We start from the raw sequence: 20,775 nt of genomic DNA on the forward strand, positions 1-20,775 counted from the left end.
GCCGAGGACTGTGGACCATATCTAGAGACTGGAAAAAACCTTTTCCTCCAGAGCCTCTAGAGAACTATAGCCATTCTGACACCTAGATTTTGGCCTTGTTAGAACCATTTGGCGCTCCTGGCCTCCAAACTTATAAGAGAATAAGCGTGTGCTGCTTTAAACCACTGAGTTTATGGTAATTTGTCATGGTAGCAATGCAAAACTGATACACTCTATTGTCCAAATGATATGTCTAAAAGATGGCTGCAGGTGGTGCCTTGATGATTTTCCACGGCCACTGGGCAGACCCTGGTTTCTCCCCAAATAGCATTATTCTGTTAAGTACAGGAGGTATTATAGGAAGGACCCAGAGCACCTTGAAAAGCCATCCATTTATTGATCACCCTGGCATGGTGGGAGTGCTGGGGTGGGATTCAGGATGCTTTAGTATCTGCCTGGTTCTGCCTTTCCTGTCTCTGTGAGCTTGGCTCACTTTCCTGGACCCTCTGGTTCTTATTTACCTAAATCACCTTCCCTGGTGGCTCAGATGGTAAAGAATCCACCTGCAATGCAGGAGACCTGGGTTTGATCCCTGGGTTGGGAAGATCCCCTAGAGAAGGGAATGGCTACCCACTCAGTATTCTGGTCTGGAGAATTCCATGAACTGTATAGTTCATGGGGTTGCAAAAAGTCGGGCATGACTGAGCGACTTTCACAAGACAAATTAAATGATATAGATCTATCACTTCAAATTTATAAAGCTTTTACATATTATTAAGCGACCATGCATTTATAATATATTTTTGGCAAAGCATATATTTTCAGGGAAAGGCAACATTACCCCCCAAATGGGCTAAAGTTGTTTCTTGGGGGAGTAGAGAAATTTCACTGTACATTTAAATCACAAGCATATAGATGGTACATAAACAAGTATTCAATATATGGTGGTATCAACATTTCATGGGGGGCATTTAGGGAAAAGTCTCTGAATATTTTAATGAAAATAAACAATATTGAGAACCACCTATCTAGTGAACATATGCCACATATTGCTATCCATCGACATGCACACACTGTTATACTTAAAATAGATAAACAACAAGGTCTGACTGTATAGCACAGGGAATGCTGCTCCTACACTGTAATAACCTAAGTGGGACAAGAATTTGAAAAAGAATAGATACGTGTGTGTATTACAGAATCATTCTGCTGTACACCTGACTCTAACACAACATTGTTAATCAATTCTACTCCAACATAAAATCAAATTAAAAAAAAATCACATGGTAAAGAAATAGATACATATATATGTAAAAATGAATCACTTTGCTGTACATATGAAACACGTTGTTAATCAAATAAGCTCAATATAAAATTTTAAACAATTAAGTATTTCAAATGGCACTGGGAAAGATGATGGAGCAGACAAGCTGAGGAACTTTATGGAGTTAAGCTGATTTAATTTCATCTAGTTTAATCTGATTCTTCCACATAGCTATGGGGTCCCCACCACTCTGAGCTTGGTCTCTTTATCTGGGAGAGAAAGAATCCACCTATGATTGCTGTTTGTGATGGTGGTGGTGCTTTAGTCACTCAGTTGGGTCTGCCTCTTGCGACCCCATGGACAGTGGCCCATCAGGCTCCTCTATCCATGGGATTTCCCAGGCATACTGGAATGGGTTGCCATTTCCTTATCCAGAGGATCTTTTCAACCCAGGGATGGAGCCTGTGGCTCCCTCATTGCTGGTGGATTCTTTACTGCTGGGCCACCAGGGTAACTGCTGTTGGCATTTAATTATATAATATGGATACAAAGATACCTAGACTATTGGCTATAGACTCTTTGCGATCTCATGGACTCTAGCCCACCAGGCTCCTCTGTCCATGGGATTCTCCAGCCAAGAATATTGTACATTCCCTCCTCCAGGGCATCTTCTCAACCCAGGGATCAAACCCGAGTCTCTTAAGTCTCCTGCATGGGCAAGCAGGTTCTTCACCGCTAGCGCTGCCTAGGAAGCATACACAGATGATGATCCACAGCGCGGACCCTCCTCTTTTCCTTCCAGCATTTTTTTCCCCTTAGAAAGCTGTCCCTTTGGGACCTTTTCCTTGCTGTCCCTCACCCACTCCCACTCACACATACTCTTGCAAATGAAATGAATCAACATATGGAAACCACCAACTTCATTTCAGCCCCTGATTAACTGAGCCCAAAACAAATATGTTAGAATATTCCAGAACCCAGGAAGCAGACAGCACAGGAATAGGTTGACCTCCATCAGATCAGATCAGATCAGATCAGTTGCTCAGTCGTGTCCAACTCTTTGCGACCCCATGAATCGCAGCATGCCAGGCCTCCCTGTCCAACACCAACTCCCAGAGTTCACTAGCCAGTGACAAATAGAAGGTTCACAGGATGCTTTGGGCTTCCCTTGTAGCTCATTTGGCAAAGAATCCATCTGCAATGCAGGAGACATGGGTTCAGTCCCTGGGTTGGGAAGATCCCCTGGATCCCCTGGAGAAGGAAATGGTAACCAACACCAGTATTCTCTCCTGGAGAATCCCATGAACAGAGGAGCCTGGCAGGCTACAGTCCATGGGGTCACACGAGTTGGACAGAACTTAGAGATTAAACCACCACAGGGTGCCTTGCCCAACCTCCCCCTGCCACATACCCAGGGGTTCTGCTTATCAGTTCAGTTCAGTCGCTCAGTTGTGTCTGACTCTTTGTGACCCCATGGCCTGCATTATGCCAGGCCTCCCTGTCCATCACCAACTCCTGGAGTTTACTCAAACTCATGTCCATTGAGTTGGTGATGCCATCCAACCATCTCATCCTCTTTCATCCCCTTCTCCTCCTGTCTTCAATTTTTCCCAGCATCAGGGTCTTTTCAAACGATTCAGTTCTTCACATCAGGCGGCCAAAGTATTGGAGTTTCAGCTTCAGCATCAGTCCTTCAAATGAATATTCAGGACTGATTTCCTTTAGGATGTACTGATTGGATCTCCTTGCAATCCAAGGGACTCTCAAGAGTCTTCTCCAACACCACAGTTCAAAAGCATCAATTACGAACTCATCCAATTTCAGCTGAGGGTTCAGTACAGAGGGTCTCTTTTGCCTGATAGCTTCATAATATTACTGTTTTGTCCACATCAACACAGCTTTTGCTTCTGAAGACAGACTTTGTGTGGAATCATCCTTGCCTACACTAAGAAGTGATATTTTGTGGCTTGTTGCTGTTAAAATAATGATATCAAGTCCTAACACAGAGCTCCCTTTGTGGATACCCACTGTAGCAAAATACATGTCTGGAACCAATGTCGGGGGGATAGAAAGGCATCTGAAGGGCATATTTTTCTTCTATAATCTGATGACCACAATGGATTGTAATTCATCCTGTTTCCCCCTTTGCTCAGGCTGTCAGGGAACTCAAACCCAAATTTGTGTGACATCCCTAACATCTGTACAGGATTTTCCTTCTTTTATTTTTATACTTTATGTATTTTTATTTATCTCTTCGGCTGCTCCTCTATCCTTCCTACAACCGTGATGCACTGATTTTCTCTCTGAACATCTAAACCAGCTTTCCCTCCTAGCAGAAGACTAGCCCTGTCCTCGCCATTCAACCTCATTTCTGACTCCATCAAAGCTTGTAGATCTGCCTTTTCTCACCAGAATCAATGTCACACTTAAACTGTGACACAGATGACATGGCTTAGAAGATGCCACTTAGATCTTGCTTTTTAACTTGACATTTACCTTTGAGGATGAACTACCCAAAGATGTGTGCTAAGACTCTTCAGTCCTGTCAGACTCTTTGTGATCCCATGGACTGTAACCTGCCAGGCTCCTCTGTCCATGGGATTCTCCAGGAAAGAATACTGGAGTGGGCTGCCGTGCCCTCCTCCTGGGGATCTTACTGACGCAGAGACTGAACCCTCATCTCTTACATCTCCTGCATTGGCAGGTGGGTTCTTTATCACTAGTTCCACTTTGAAGTGAAGTGAAAATCACTCAGCCACGTCCGACTCTTTGTGACCCCATGGACTATACAGTCCGTGGAATTCTCCAGGCCAGAATACTGGAGTGGGTAGCCATTTCCTTCTCAACCCAGGGATCAAACCCAGATCTCCTTCACTGAGTGAATTCTTTACCAGCTGAGCTAGAAGGGAAGCCCAAACTCCCCTAAAATCACAAGAATGGGAATCTTGCATGATACCACTACACCAGTGGCACTTAAAAGAAAATGCTGAAATTAACTCCAGGAACTCAAGTCTGGTTTAAAGTTAAGACCAACAAATATATCTCGACCACTTAATGTGGGTGCTTTTGAAGCACAGCTGAACAGACTCTCTAGTTCTGAGCCTACAGTCTAGCTGGGGCGGCTGGTGGGCAAGCTATCCAATGCAGTCTCATGAGCAGCATAGCAAGAGAGGTGCCAGGTACTCTGGGCACACAGTGGCAATGCCTGCTCCCAGCCAGAGAGAAGCAGGCCACACTTCCTGGAGCTCCCCTCCCAACCCCCAGGCATTTGAGCTGAATTTTAAAAGAGGAAGTTAAAAACTCATGACTACATAAAAATCTGTACACCAATGTTTATAGCAGGTTTATTGATCACTGTCCCCTGGAGAAGGAAATGGCAACCTGCTCCAGTATTCTTGCCTGGAAAATCCCCTGGACAGAGGAGCCTTGAGGGCTACAGTCCATGGGGTCACAAAAGAGTCGGACAAGACTAAGCATGCACACTTTCTTATTCTCGCTTTATTGATTACTGCTAAAAGCTAGAAGCAATCAAGCTGTCCTTCAATAGGTTAATGGATAAATAAAACCATGGTACATCCGTACACTGGAATATTATTTGTCAATGAAAAGAAATGAGCTATCAAGCCTTGAAAAGACATGGAGAAACTGTAAATGCATATTTCTCGGTGAAGGAAGCCAACCTGAAAAGGCTAAATACTGGATGGTTCCAACTATATGACATTCTAGCAAAGGCAAAACTATGGAGATGATAGAAAGATCAGTGGTTGCCAAGGTTTGGTGGCATGGAGTGAGAGATCAGAACAAAATAAAACACAGACAGGAATAAAAAGGAAGTCATGAAGGAAGAATGTTCCAGTTGTTGGCCAAAGTGTGAACCAAGACATAATTCTGTGCAAATACAGAGCCCACTTCCATCAGAACAGGAAGTGCTATGTTGTAGGAAGTAGAATATAAGGGACGGATAACCCATGTGACCCATCTTGGAAGCTGCTTTCCAGAAGGCCTCACTGAAGAAGACCATGTTTCTTTGGATGGAGACGTGGTAAAATGTGGAGAAGGACTAAGCAGCATTTGCTACGGTGAGGGAGAGCAAGGGGCTTCCCAGGGACCATGGCATATGTCCTGAGGATGCCCAACCATCCAAGGACACAGAATGAAGAGACCCAGAAGAACTAGATTCTTGGGGACATGATTGAGCCTCTTGATCAAGCCTCACCTGAAGGCAGAAGCCCCTGACCTGTTCAGAAAACACTGAGTCAATAAATTTAATTTACAGAAAGGTATAACAGATGCATGACCCTGTGTATACATACAGTCAGCCATAGAAAACTTTTCTGCCTCTTTAGATAGGGATTAGATATTGAGTTGGCCAAAAAGTCCATTTGAGTTTTTCCATGAGAGTGAAAGTGTTAGTCACTTAGTCATGTCCGACTCTTTATGATCGTATGGACAGTAGCCGCCAGGCTCCTCTGTCCATGGCTTTCTCCAGGCAAGAATCCTGGAGTGGGTAGCCATTTCCTCCTTCAGGAGATCTTCCCAACCCAGGGATCAAACCCAGGTTTCCCACATTGTGAGTAGATTCTTTACCATCTGAGCCACCAGGCCATAAGATGCTACAAAAAGCATGAATGATGGTTTTGGTCAACCCAATACAACTCTGTTTTATCATTTGTTATCATTTGCTTGCTAATCACCCACATCAGTTTTGCGAGCTGAAATGAGCTGGCCATCGGCAGCCTCGTGGTTGGGTTTTTAGCTTCATCTGCATTCATTCATTTGCATTCATTTTCCGTGGGAGAACTCCTGACAGTTTATCCGGAGCCCTGAAGTCAAGCAGCTGATTAGGTTAAGGGCTGTCCACACCTGAGCACACAGCCCCCCCACCCCCCACCCCTCCCCAGGTCCCAGGGACCATTTCTTTTGCTTTGTTCACAGGTGGGTTTTTAACAAAATTAGTAATGAGATCGCACCTCCAAATCCCTTCTCCCTAGTGAATTCACTGCAGGGAATCAGCTGGTCTGCAGAGAGCTCACATGGCCTGTGTTTTTCAACTGATGTTGAAACTCTACCTTCTCTCTGCTGTGCCCTCTGCCTGTACCACCCCCACACAGACAGAGAACCTTCAACCTGTCTTTTCCTGTTTCACTGAAGAATTTGTCAACAGTGGCTTCACCCCCATCTTCTCTCTGTGTCTCAGACTTTAAGCAGTACTGATTTGCAGATAGTTACAGAGCGGTTCTGGAGATGCATCTGTTATGTGGTCCTTTTTAAAGATTGTCACCTTCTTCTTTCATTTAAATACTTCTCTCTTCCTTCCTCTTACCCAATAAATGATGTCCAAGCTCGCAGCTTCCAGTTAGTTTTCCGATGACAATTACAGGTGACGGAACCGCACCGTCTGCTCTGGGGACCGTGACCCTCTCCCAGGTGGACGCTTGGCTCCCCCACAACCTGTTCCACCTTGATCAACGAGGTAAGAAATAACTATTCCCCAGGCATGGAGCGTCTGACTCACAAGGAAAAAAAAAAAATTATGGGAGGAATAACAGGAAGGGTGTGGATGGTGTTTGGTCTTTTACTTTTTCTTCTTACATTTTACTTGCAGAATTTTAATGACTAAGTAGTAATGGCCCTTTCTGTTTACCTATACTCCAATTGTAATGAATTCTTCTGACTATAATTACCTACTTTTTATATTTTAAATGACTAGACTCATACAGTTTGGAGAAAATTGTATCTTAACATGATGGTAACATATAGTACCAAATACTATGCAGGTATGGATTAATCAATAAGCAAATTCAGTTCTTGTGAACTGCAGTTAGTTCTTTAAATTGAACAGGCTTTGATAAAAGGAGGATCAGGGTTTATTGCTACTTTCCCAGGATAAAAATCTACCCCTTGAATTGGCTCAGTGCTCCTGTTATTAGTTTATCACGCAGGGAAATGATTTAATATTGTTAAGGGTGCTCACTATAAACAGGCTACATTTGTCCTGTTAAAATGAATTTCCTCTTTTCTGCACATCATTATATTTAACATGAAAAAAGCGGTCTAACTGTACACTCAAGCCATTTAATTCTGGAAAGTTCACAGAAGGTAAACACCAGAGACACCACTTCTAACAAAAGTGAGAAATAAGATTGTCCCCTCATATGAATGTGGAGAAGACGATGGCACCCAACTCCAGTATTCTTGCCTGGCAAATCCCATGGATGGAGGAGGCTGGTAGGCTGTAGTCCATGGGGTCGCTAAGAGTCGGACACAACTGAGCGGCTTCACTTTCACTTTTCACTTTCATGCATTGGAGGAGGAAATGGCAACCCACTCCAGTCTTCTTGCCTGGAGAATCCCAGGAACGGGGGAGCCTGGTGGGCTGCCGTCTATGGGGTCGCACAGAGGTGGACACGACTGAAGTGACTTAGCCACTTAGCCGCTCGTATGAATGTGGGTAATAGAATCAGGCATTTCAACTTCTAAAGGTACCTGAGCTGTTTAGGAAGATACCAATAACCTCTGCATCAGGTACCACTTTTCGATGCTTCACCGGGGGCTTCACTCCCATCAGTGGGATCCTTCCAGCATTCCTGCAGTGTGTAGGCTAGGATGCCCACTCCACACCAACCTGGCTGTGAAGCCTGTAGGTCTTAGCTCCCAACCAGGGATCGAACCCATGTTCCCTGCAGTGGAAGTGCAGAGTCCTAACCTGCGGACTACCAGGGAAGCCCTGAGGAAACTTGAGTTCTGACAGATCAGATCACCTGTTGCATGCGTGTGTGCTTTGTCACTCAGTCGTGACTGACTCTTTGTGACTCCATGGACTGTAGCCCACCAGGCTCCTCTATCCATGGAATTTTCTGGGCAAGAATACTGGGGTGGGTAGCCTTCCCCTCCCTCAGGGCATCTTCTCAACGCAGGGATCAAACCAGGGTCTCCTGCATTAGCAGGCTGAGTCCTTACCATTTGAGCCACCAGCCTTCCCCTCCCTCAGGGCATCTTCTCAACGCAGGGATCAAACCAGGGTCTCCTGCATTAGCAGGCTGAGTCTTTACCATTTGAGCCACCAGGGAAATCCCCTATCACCTGTTGCGGTTACACATTTTGTCAAGATGCTAAGGCAAATGCGTCCGATGTTTATTCTTTCTCTGTCCCTCCCACTCTACTACGCTACATTACTTTTTATTCCTTTTTCCCCTTTGGAGGACTCACACCAAACCTTCCTCACAGTCTATTAGGCAAGGCTCATTGGATTAAGGTGGGCAATGGCTTGAACTTCCCCATTTTTGCTGGGGCCCAGGTAGAAGCAGGCATGGACCTCTGGAGACCAGGAGGCCCCGGCACAGGTAACAAGGGTCCAGGTGAGACCAGAAAGGGCAGGAGGTGAGGCGGCTAATGGACTCCCACCATCCGCCTGCCGGGAGCCCAGGGGGCCCAGGGGCTTGGAGTTGTTAGCCAGCCTAAAAGAGCATTTTCAGCTATCCCAGGGGACAGCCATTTAGCCAGGACAAATAGGCCATTTACACTGACCATATTTTGTGTTAAAACCAAGGGAATTCCTGGTTCAGCCTACCCCAGCTTTCTTAAGCTCACTGAGTAAAGAAGCTAGAGAGGAAACACAGGCATCTCTGTGCGGCCTTTGTGACCAGAGAAGATGCAGAGACGGGTTCCCGGAGGGTCCCGTGAAGGGCCTACACCCATGGAAGGAAGGGAGCGGGGCACAGGGCAGGAAATGGTCATTGAACATAAAACAGAAAGGTTATAATAAGGGTGAGGGCAGAGGAGGCCCACAGGGTGGGACGTAGCCATCAAGCACAGGACAGTGTGAAGGCTGGTGTGATGAGGTGGTGACCATCACCACGACTCTGAGTGACCACCTGGATAAGCTGGGGAAAGGGTGGTGGTGAAGACCACACCTGAGGCTAGAAGGCTGCCAAGTGCCAAAGAGTTTTCAGCGCCAAGATGCAAGGGAGAGTAAGAAGGAGAACAAAAGTTTTCATGCAGGGTTCTCCTTAAATTTTAATTTAAATTTAAATTGATGTTCTATTTCAAATTGTTTTAAAATTAAATTTAAATTAAAAAAAGAATGCCTGTATGCATTTTCAGGATGACTTTTCTAGGCTCTCCATGACCTAGATGGAATCACACCTCCTCCAGGAAGTCTTTCTTGATGCTCCACATCCCACTCTCCATTCCTTAGCATTCTCTGGATACTGACAAATTGTATCTTGATTTCAACCTAGACCCTCTTTTTTGATGTGGGGATGATAGCTCCAGCTCCACTCTGAGCTGTTGGAGGGCAGTATTCTTGCTGTAGAATTCCTCCAATTCCCCTGATATATTCTGCTCATAACACTCACCAGCTAAATGTATAGTTGCTGATGACTGACTTGAAAAATGCTAGATTGCCTGCTAAAAGAAAATATAAACATCATCTCTTATTATAATATATTTGAAATCTCATTTTCTCATAACCAAATCTCCTCTTCATTTTTAGTTAAAAAAATAAACTCTTTAGAAATTGCCTCTATGTCAGTGTTTGTGGCTGTTGTTGTTATTTGCTAAGCTGTGTCTGACTCTTTTGCAGCCCCACGGACTGTAGCCTTCCAGGCTCATCTGTCCATGAGGTTCTCTAGGCAAGGATACTGGAGTGGGTAGCCATTTCCTTCCTGATACACATATCAATGTATAAAAAGTTCTAAACCTCAGATGCTTGACTTTTCCAAGATTTCTGAAGAAAATCTGATTGATTTACATAGAACTTCCAAGTATATAGAAAACGTCTGGAATCATTTTCACTTTTTCCTTCACAACAGACTGGGCTTATATTTTCTACCCATTTCACTGATGAAGATGCTGACACAGGGAAGGAACAAGAGTGAGCTCAACAAACCACAGGAGAGGAAACACACCCAGAATACCTAACGTCAGACTCACGCTCATTGTACTATAATACACTGGCTCTTATGTTTTTTTTTCAACTTTTAGTTTAGAAGCAGATACAACAATATTTATTTTAAAACATTAACCGGAAAACCCAATGTAATTTGGAAAGACAGGCAGGCATTATCGCTGAGTGAGACATGAAAACATTGTGTTGTCGTGGGGGACAGAGCACAGATGCATTTCTTATCCTTTCTTCTCTCTTTTTAAAATATTTTATTATTGTTATTTTGTGGGGGGCAGATTTTGCTTCATTTTGTTTTTCTTTTTCCTGGAATATAATTGGCTTACAATGTTGTGTTACTTCACATGTACAGCAAAGTTATTCATACACACACACACACACACACACACACACATATATATATAGGTATATCATGCTGCTGCTGCTGCTAAGTCGCTTCAGTCGTGTCCGACTCTGTGCGACCCCAGAGACGGCAGCCCACCAGGCTCCCCCGTCCCTGGGATTCTCCAGGCAAGAACACTGGAGTGGGTTGCCATTTCCTTCTCCAATCCATGAAAGTGAAAAGTCAAAGTGAAATTGCTCAGTCATGTCTGACTCTTAGTGACCTCATGGACTACAGCATACCAGGCTCCTTCATCCATGGGATTTTCCAGGCAAGAGTACTGGAGTGGAGTGCCATTGCCTTCTCCATATATATATCATATATATATATATATCATATATATATAAATGTACATATATGAGTGAGTGAAAGTCACTCAGTCATGTCCAACTCTTTGCGACCCAATGGGCTATACAGGTCATGGAATTCTCCATGCCAGGCCAGAATACTGGAGTGCATAGCTCCAAGTGGTCTTTCCAACTCAGGGATCGAACCCAGGTCTCACAGATTATAGGCAGATTCCTTACCAGCTGAGCCACTAGGCAAGCCCAAGAATACTGGAGTGGGTAGCCTATCACTTCTCCAGTGGATCTTCCCGGCCCAGGACTCAAACTGGGGTCTCCCACATTATTTCCCAGTATAAGCTATATCAAGATATTGAATATAGTTTCCTGTGCTATACACTATGGGCTTCCCAGGTGGCATTAGTGGTAAAGAACTCATCTGCTAATGCAGGAGACATCAGAGATGCATGTTCGATGCCTGGGTTGGGGAGATCCCCTGGAGAAGGAAATGGCAACCCACTCCAGTATTCCTGCCTGGGAAATCCCATGGAAAGAGGGGCCTGGCTGCCTACAATCCATGAGGTTGCAAAGAGTCAAACATGACTAAAGTGACTTAGCACGCACACATATGCTAGGCTCATCTTTCTCCTCTTGCAAGAAGTAAAATGGTGGAGTAAGGTATTGTGCTTTCCTTAAGCCAATTTCAAGGTGTTGCAAAGAGCTAGAACCACCTGTAGCTTTTAAATCAAAAGGTTCAAACCTGAAGATCAAAATCACCATTGAGAACACAGTGCTTTCAAGTAAAGAGGGACTATGGAGAGAAAACTCAAGAGGAGAGTGACCAACAGTTGGCACTTAGGTTTCAAAGTAATTTACCAGCTGGGAAGGACCATGGAATTTGAGGTGAACAGGCTGAGCTGGTGGTGACAGCACTGTCCTGAGTCATGCTGCGTTCTGAGGGAGAGACAAGGGCTGGGAACTCCTGAACCAGGGGGCATCGGTCCTGGCTTTGATCCTTTAGTTCCATGGAGACGGCACCTGGACTGCCATGCAGCTTCGGGCCGTGTGGTATGAGAAGGAAAGGCAACGACTAGAAGGCATTCAGCCAAGGGGCCCAGGAATAATGAAAAGAAGAGTGAGATTACCTTTCATTGACAAAGACGACTATACTTACTCTAAGTGACAACAGAAGGAGGCCAAGAAGATAATTGAAGGATCCTGAAGATCAAAGGGCTAGAGGATTTGCTCTCTCTTTGGCACAAGGGTCTAGAATTGCAAAAACCAGAACAAATGTAGGATGCTAAAATGCAGGTTGTTTGAAACTTTCTTAAAAAAAAAAAAAGGAAGTTAGCTTAGGAACAACTCCGAGTTGAGGGACCATTGAAAATCTGTTTGTAGGAGCTCAAAAATGTATGTGGAAGGGAGAAACCATGTATGGCCAGTAAAAGGATAACTTAGAGGATCTGCTAGCATAGATCATCATCACTGACCATGACAATGTGACATAAAAGTTAAAAAAAAAAAAAAGAAAAAAAACCTCTGTTCTGATCAGTCACATGTGTGTTCTACAACCAGAGCTTTGGGAATAGAAACAGGAAAAGATTCTTACAGTCCTGATAGAATATAGAGCATCTCTTTGGAAGAAATTCTTGCATAAGCTTAAAAGAGAATTCAGGTATATTTCTAAATGTGTAAACTCAGGGATATGCAAAGACACATCACAAGAGAACAGATTGGTGGGGAAAAAGACCACTTTTTGAGGAAAAGTCTCACAGAATTAATTCCATAGCTGATCTCAAGAAAAAGAATACAATAATTTGTTCAAAAATACATATTCCATTCATTTTATACATCCCTTTTATGGGACTGGTCATTTTGTAGTGGACAAGGGAGAACGGATATTCTAAGAAGTACACTGTATACTGATGTTTGAAAGGTGGCTAGGAGTTAAAGAAGTTTGGGAAGAGACAACAGATGAGAAGGCTGAGACACAGAGCGGGGCCCAGGGCAGAATTAAGAGAAGCCCAACAGCGCTGCAGGGCTCTCAGGTGCAAGACACAGAAACCCAGGGTTGACAGCCCAGGCCAAGCTCTTTGTGCGCCATACAGAGGCATTGGAACATCTGCCCCAAACAAGCAGGGGAAACACTGAAAGCTGTCAAATAGAAAAATGGTGAGATAAACTTGGTATTTTAGAGCAATGGTCCTGGCTAATAGATGGAGAATGGATGACAAGGATAAAGACTAGAGACAGAGAGATAAAATAAAATAGGAGTTTGTTGCAGAAGTCCAGAAAAGAAACAATGATGGTCTAGACAAAGATGAAGGATGGTGATGGACTGGAGAGACTGAACAAATTTGAAAACTATTGTAAAGGAAGCCTTGAGGCTTAATCAGATGGGCAGATCAGTAAAGATGTCTAGGTTTCTCACTTGGACATTGAGCATGGATGTCAATGAGAGAACATTGAAATAGAATAAGGATTTAGGGGTGGGTACATGGTGCTAGTGGTAAAGAACCCGCCTGCCAATGCAGGAGATGCAAGAGACACAGGTTCGATCCCCAGGTTGGGAAGATCCCCTGGAGGAGGGCACGGTAACACACTTCTGTATTCTTGCCTGGGAAATCCCATGGACAGAGGAGCCTGGTAGACTCCAGTCCATGGGGTTGCACTCAGACATGACTGAGGTGACTTAGCACACATGCACAGAGAGAGAAAAGTAAAATCAATTTGACACTATTGAGTTTTCAGGCTCTGGGAAATAGGCCGTCCACAGGATTGTCATCACATCTGTGAATGGAAAGGTCCAGGGTGTAAGGAGAAGCAGGCAGGACTAGAGAGGGAGCTTTGAGAGGCATCAGCTCACAAGTGGCTAATGCTGCCTGCGGAGTAGACTGATGGCCAAGACACAATTATGATCATGATATTTTTAAATGACATATGACCAAGCTTGAGGAACACCAACATGTAATGGCTAGTAGAGGAAGACTGTTCCAGGAAGAATGGAGAATGAGAAGCATTGGAAATACAAGAAGGAAGGCAAGATCCAGGGAAATAGCTGTGAAGACTCAAAACTCCATAGACAGATGAGTGGGCTACAGTCTTTGGGGTAGCAAAAAATTGGACCTGACTAAGCTCACATACGCAGGCCATGACATGTCAGGCTTGGTTGATACAGAGATGAATCAGACAAATACAGTTTATTTCACTGCCCAGAGAAGTCAGGAAGACTTCTGAGAGAAAGTGACAATTGCTGTGTCTTGAAGGGTGAACAGAAATTGCTATAAAAGAGGTCACATCCTTCCCGAGGGACTGAGGGTGCCAAGTCAGAGTGTTGGCTCAGTGTGACATGTTTGAGGCATGAGAAGCAATTGCCCGTTGCACGTCCAAAGGGAGAAAGGATGTTTAGTGAAGGGTTGTTTGAGGGGACAGGGGATGTACCAGGGTCTGGAGCAGGAGTCTGTGCTAAAGGTGGGGGCCCTCAGAGCTTTATAAGAATGTAAGGAGTGTATCCTCCTGGTTTAGAATCATGTGTTTAGTAAATGCCCTGGATGCTACAGAACTGTACAAAGAGGAGATTTGTTTAGGAAAGGGAATCGATAGCTTCGATATGAATGTGGGAGACGCAGCGGTGAGGGCTCCCTGGAGCTGAGAATCACCAGTGATGCTGTGGTCCTTGCCTAGTGCAGCTGGGTGGAGGACTCTGCAGTTCTGGGAAGATAGGAGAAGGCCAGGATTAGAGGTTGGTGGAGAATAATTTAGTTAGAGTGTAACTAATCCTGAGAACTGTCACTCATACAGGTATTTCCATTAAAAAAATAATCCACCTGCAATGCAGGAGATCCAGGTTCAATCCCTGGGTTGGGAAGATCCCCTAGAGAGCAGAAAGGCAACCTACTCCTGTGTCTTGTCTGGAGAATTCCATGGACAGAGTAGCCTGATGTTCTACAGTCCACAGGGTCACAAAGAGTCAGCCACGACTCAGCGGCTTTCACTTTCAAAAAAAAAATGAAAAATGAAAAAATAAATTAATAAATAAACCACTAGGCAATAGTGTTGACTGGATGCTAGGAATTCAGAGATGAAAAAATCCTTAACTCTTGGTGATGAATTTTTATTTGATTCCCTTAAAGTTGGACCAGAGATACCAGATCATGGCCCAACCTCCCTTAACATCATCAGTGTTGCACGGTCTTTGGTAGGGAGGAAGCTGCCTTATACTGAACATCCCTGAGTTCTAGGAGCATCACCCATGTGATCAATCCATGTTTATGCTGACAATGAGGTTGCCCTCACAGGGGTTAATAACCTGACCTTGGTCAGAGTTTAACAATGGCTGAGTTGAATAGCCCAACTCATTCAGACTCCCAAAGGGCTTTTTCTTTCTTTATATCTGCACTGTCTTCGCTCACTGATCACATTTAGTGAAAGTGAAAATGTTAGTTGCCCAGTTGTGTCCACAGTCATGTCCAACTCTGTGACTCCATGAACCATAGCCCGCCAGACTCCTCTGTCCATGGAATTCTCCAGGCAAGAATACTGGAGTGGGTAGCCGTTACCTTTTCCAGGGATCTTCCCAGCCCAGGGTTTGAACTCTAGTCTCCTGTATTATGGCAGATACTTTACTATCTGAACCACCAGGGATCATACATAGAATTGAGCATTTTCATGGCAGAACAGTTGGCTGACCTTCCTGTTTCCTGACTTTTTAGCTGCTGGTTTGCTAAGGACCAAAGGAAAGGCTACACATTAGTGGTGTGAGGTGGGGGATCAGGACCTGCATCACTAGTACGGTGGTTCTTGCTGACATTGATGAGGGTCTCACCTAGGTGGCTAGCAAAGGTCATTTGCTTTAATGACTTTTGATTTTTATCAAGGAATACGCATACACTTGTTCTAGAAACTCTCATAAAAAGCCAGGACAGAGGTAGCAGTTGGAATGGGACCACAGGTCCTCCTCACCTCCCACCCTTCCATATTTACTGAGTGCCTCCTGGGTGACAGATGGCACAGGGCATCCTTCTTTTTCTTCTCAAGGTGATCAGGCTGTTATATCCCCATGGTACAGAAAACAAAAAAGAGGCTTGAAGACTACATTTTCCCAAGGTCGTGTCTCAATCAGGGTCTCCATAGAAGTAAGTGTATCGCTCTGAATAATCATTTACACATCTGTCTCCTCCATGATAGAATGAACCACTGACAGGAGAAAGCTTCGTCTTCCATCTCAGAGGCCCCAGTGCTTAGCGGTTTGGGGGCACAGACAGCGATGAAAGGCTACTATTTGTCAGGCGTTTCATTGGGCCCTAGGGCTCCAGGAATGATGTTAATCACTCTTGGAGAGTTTGCTCCCCCTGATTTTGTGTTGCATCCATTGTTCAGTTTTAATTGGCTCTCCCTTATAAAGAAGGTCATATCATCCTTGTTTTTGTGAATGTAGAATCTAAGAACCTAATAGTTGAATAGACCCACCTCTATTCACAGGGCTTGTTCAGTGGTAGACAGGAACCTGAAGCCACAACTTCTGATCCTTCATCCTAAACGACGTGCAAATCTATCATGTAGCTGCCAAGATGAATCACACCCCATTCGCAACTACAGGGTGATGCTCATTTCAGAAAGATGCTCTTGGAAGATAAACTGAGGGATCTGTGCCCCCTTTCTCTGCTGCTTGGGGTGGATCTGTGGGTTCCAGTCAAAAAATCCACATGTTTGAAAGGGATTAAATCTCTGCTTGGAGAGAAAAAAGTAATTAGGTCTCAGACCTGTCTTGAGAAATGGTTAAGTCATCAAGATGGTTAAGTCAATGGTTAAGTCATTGACTGCTTCTTTGGTGGTCAATGGTTTCCAACTTGTGTGTTTATCTCTTTTTACCACAGGAGTTAGAAAGAGGCTGCCAACCAACTCCAAACAGAGATGGTCCAGGAGATCTTGGATCTGTGTGATACCCTGGCCATAGCACCACTGGGGAGAGGCTAGAGATTAAGCAGTGAAAAATGCCAGTATGGATGATCACCATAATTGCTTTCTGGAAAGCGACAAATCTAATTCCCAGTAAAATGTCATTAGAATTTGCCAGGTCCTTTGATGGGGAAAATAAAATACCCTTCCTAGAAATTTCTCATGCTCTGTGGTTTCTAGAGAGATTCCAATGACTGCAGGGAAAGATAATGTGATGATATGATTTTGGAACCTATGTTAATTTCCCTGCTCCATCAAATGTCTGTGGACTGTTCATAGACAGTAAATTACAAAGCCCAAGCTGGTTTTTTTATTTTTTAATTTCTATGAGAATGATGTATCCAGGGACACAGTCTCAGTTCAGTCCTGCCTTTTATTGAAGGTTATAAAGTTCTGGTTTTGTTGTCTCTACAATGGGGCTAATACTAGAATTTTCCTCATAAGTTTGTCAGGAGCTTTGCATGCTAGTCCAGGTTAAGCACTCAGCCTTGTGCCTGGCACTATAAATGTTAGCATTGATCTTGATTATAACACTTGAACTGTCTCTTCTTTTTCTTTAGGCTGGGGTATTGTGATTGAGCTGGTTTTACTTAAATGCCTCTCTTTCTTCTGTGTCATCACTTCCTTACTGGGTTGATTGACTTGCTGTGAGTGGAGGACTCTCCAAAGGGAGTTTTGTGAGCTCACCATACCCGACAATGCTCAGGGGTAATTTCTAGTGCTGGTTAAATGTCTCTGGCCCTGAACTTTGTGGAGAGAGAATTGGTGAGTTGGGTGCTGAAATATACAGTCAGAAGACTCAATTCCTTTCTTGTGATAATTGAAATCATTTCAATTCATTTCTTTCTTGGTTGGACAGAAACATGCTTTCAGTAGTGAGCAAATCTGGAGGGAATCCATTGACCTGAGCAGTCATATAATGCATGAAGTTAATGGACAAAAAATGATACTCATCTTCAGTTTATAATAGCATTTTTTTCCACAGCATCTAAGCTTGGGGCAGCCAGGGAAGCTATCAGAGCAACAACAGAACCACTGGCACATAGGTGACCTTTGTTGTATCTAACAATTATTGGATCTACGGTGAAACAAAATAAAAACCAACCCAAGTTTTGACACTAAGATAATAAATTATAAATTATGGACGTCTACGCCACCGACGATCTTGTAAACAACAGGCTGGTCTCTTAGCAACAGACCAAGGAGATCAGGCTGTTGATAGGAACAGAGCAGACAGGACTGTCTTGCTGTGCTTGCTACACAGGACCAGAAACAACATTTTAACCCCTGCCCGAGGCCCCTTCTCTGCCCAGAGCTTCTTTCCCTAGTGCCCAGCCTGGGCCAAGAGCAAAAAGTTGTCCTAGGATTTCCGAGTCTCTATCACCAACCCAGGTGCCGGGTCCCATGGAGAGGATGAAAGAGATACAGGCTTAGGAGTCAAGGGGTGGGACAAGGATGCCCTACATGCAAGTGAGGGAATCAGAAACGAGGACGAAGGAGAAATGAATGCATTCTCATTGGACATTGTCTGAAATTAGAAGTCTATAAGTGGGGACCCCTTTTATTCCCCCCACCCCCAACTCTTTTGATTTTTAAAATCTCACTTAGGGTGGTTGTCATGAAGAAATTTAGACAAGACTTTGACAATATGCCAAAATGGTTTATTTTTAAATGTTGTTCCCGAAAGCACCAGAATATTAAGTTGGAGCAAATGTTGCTTGGAAGAGTGGAGGGATGGTGGTCACACAGATGCTGGAGGGAGGCTGGGAGGTTTGAGGTCTGTAGACTTTAATTATCAGAGGTGGTCGGGCTAGACGATTCAGTTGCCTGGAAGCCTTTTTAAAACTGTGTGTGTATGTGTGTGTGTGTTTCTAAATTGCAGTCTTCTCTGGGTTGGGGTGGAGAGAGAAAGGTTTTCTTTAATTAATTAGATGTTTACCTGGAACATCTTCCCTCAGTGGTTTAGACAATCACCTGCCCACATGTTAGGAGTGAAATGTGATAAAGTCTCTTGGAGTGTGATTTTTCTAAAGAAAAAAAAATCTTAAGATATTTAGTAGCAAACGACCTCTCTCTCTGTGATGGAAGCAGCGAGTTCTATATTATCCATCCATGAAGAGATGGACATGGACGCCGACTCAGGATTTTAAGAAAATATCGGCCCCTAACTGTACAGGGACCACGTGACCTGCATCTTCCTCCATAGGGCTGACTTCTTGCAGTTTAATTTTTCAGGATAAACATGGCTGGCTAAAGTATGATGACTTGGGGTGTATTTGGCATGTCATTTTAAACTTTCCATACATGTAAATTTACTTATGTCAAAGAAAGAGAAAATTCTCTGCAGTTCCCCAGGGACGTCATTTTTTTTTCCCCCCAGGCTCCCTGTGATACCATGAAAGGTGGCTTGGTGACATCCGAAGTGATTAGCTCCCGTCCTGAGGTTTCAGAATGTATTTGTTCTTAGCAGTCGTCTGCTGGGATGAAATTCTACCTGGGGTAGTGCCCTGGCCCCAGTGGAGAGGGGCCCTGGATCTGTCAGACGCCCGGCCAAGCCCCCTGGGTCTGAAACCCTTCGCATCCACATCCCTAGCACACAGGGCAGCTCCAGCAATGAAGGTGCAGCTCCTTCCTTCTGCAGACAGGGCCTCAGAGCCTGGCAACGTCAGCTGACTTCCTCAAGCGTTGTGCCAGAGCTGAGATTCCACTCCAGGACCGAGTGACCCCAAACCCCTCCAGGCTGTCTCCACCATGGCCTGATGGTTGCCTGGAGGTCATGACCAGGCTCCCTGCCTGGTGCACTCTTGGTTTTTTTTGGCCTTCCCCACCTTTTTTTAATTAAAAAAGAATGTATCATCATGCATTATCATAAAAGTCAACAGTACACAAGATAAAAAGTCACAAGGCTACATCTCCTCTCATCCCCTCTCCTAGCCCCCCAGGCGTGTCACTCCCCCGATATCACAGCAGATCTTTGTTGAGCTAAATTTTTGTTGTTTGCAGGGGAGTGTTTCTGAACAGAAAGAACGTGATTCCTTTTCTTCTGTAATTTGTTTATAATGGGCACATTTCGAGGAAATGAGAAGTAACCCTTATCTTTGACGTGTTTTAGTTTCACTTATCCTGTCAACACACCAGGGAGGGGGTCGAACTCTTTGAATCACCTCCCCCAACCCCGACCCCAGTGGGAATCTGAATCACCTAGATTGGACTTTTCCAGAACCCACCAACCTTGAATCCATGACACGAGGAGCTCAGTTCCATGACGAACTGAGCACATCAGCAGTTCCGGTCAGCTCTGATCTTGGCAACATGAGTTCTCCCCTCTCCCTGCTGGATCAGAATCCTGCCTCAGATTCCCCAAGGGGTGTGTGTGCACTGTCCTGTTGGAGAGAAACGCAGAAGGGGGCTCTGCTGCTTGAGAGGGAAGACCCAGAACAATGAGTGAGCCATGGAGAGAGGCTCAGGCTTCCAGGGGAGACTCCTGGAACTCAATAGACATATGCAGCACAAGACGGCTGTTGGTGCAGCGCTTCGCTGCTGGGAGAGAGTTGAGGATCGCTTCTCCTCTGAAGAGGCCCGACTGTAGCAAAGACTGTGGGGAGGATCCCCCACCTAGTGGCTCTCAGCGCTGCCTAGTCTCTGAGATGGTCTAAGTGGTCCTGCATTGAGTGGGGAAGCAAGCAGAGAGCAAGACCCTTCCTCTGCCGCTGGTTTCCTCTGGGTCCCGGGTCCTGCTCCCTGCCCGGCCCTGTGCGAGCTGGTTTTAACGCAACCCCGCCAGGCTTCCTGGCCCCACAATGCAGCACTCCGGCTGGCAGGCGTTCAGCTCCACACTAAACACTTGGCCCCGTTTCAACACGGCTGCCAAGATTTGGCAACCAGAGAGTTGCAGGGAAGCAGCAGGCTGCTAAACCCTTTCACATTTTTAATTAGATCCACACACCCATGTCTTTGAGCTATCATAAATATACAGATGACATAGAGAGTATTATTCCCGATT

General features: G+C 44.8%; 1 long non-coding RNA gene across 1 annotated transcript in view; it reads left to right on the forward strand.

The window, feature by feature from the left end:
- The first annotated feature begins 6,530 nt into the window (after positions 1 to 6,530).
- Positions 6,531 to 20,775, forward strand: part of LOC139178362 (uncharacterized) — a 99,676-nt gene continuing 85,431 nt past the window's right edge. Inside the window, exon 1 of the long non-coding RNA XR_011562780.1 lies at positions 6,531 to 6,716. This is a non-coding gene — a long non-coding RNA (uncharacterized lncRNA). The remainder of the gene's footprint in view (positions 6,717 to 20,775) is intronic.

This window comes from Bos indicus, chromosome 21 (assembly GCF_029378745.1).
Source record: "Bos indicus isolate NIAB-ARS_2022 breed Sahiwal x Tharparkar chromosome 21, NIAB-ARS_B.indTharparkar_mat_pri_1.0, whole genome shotgun sequence".
Lineage (NCBI taxonomy): Eukaryota > Metazoa > Chordata > Mammalia > Artiodactyla > Bovidae > Bos > Bos indicus.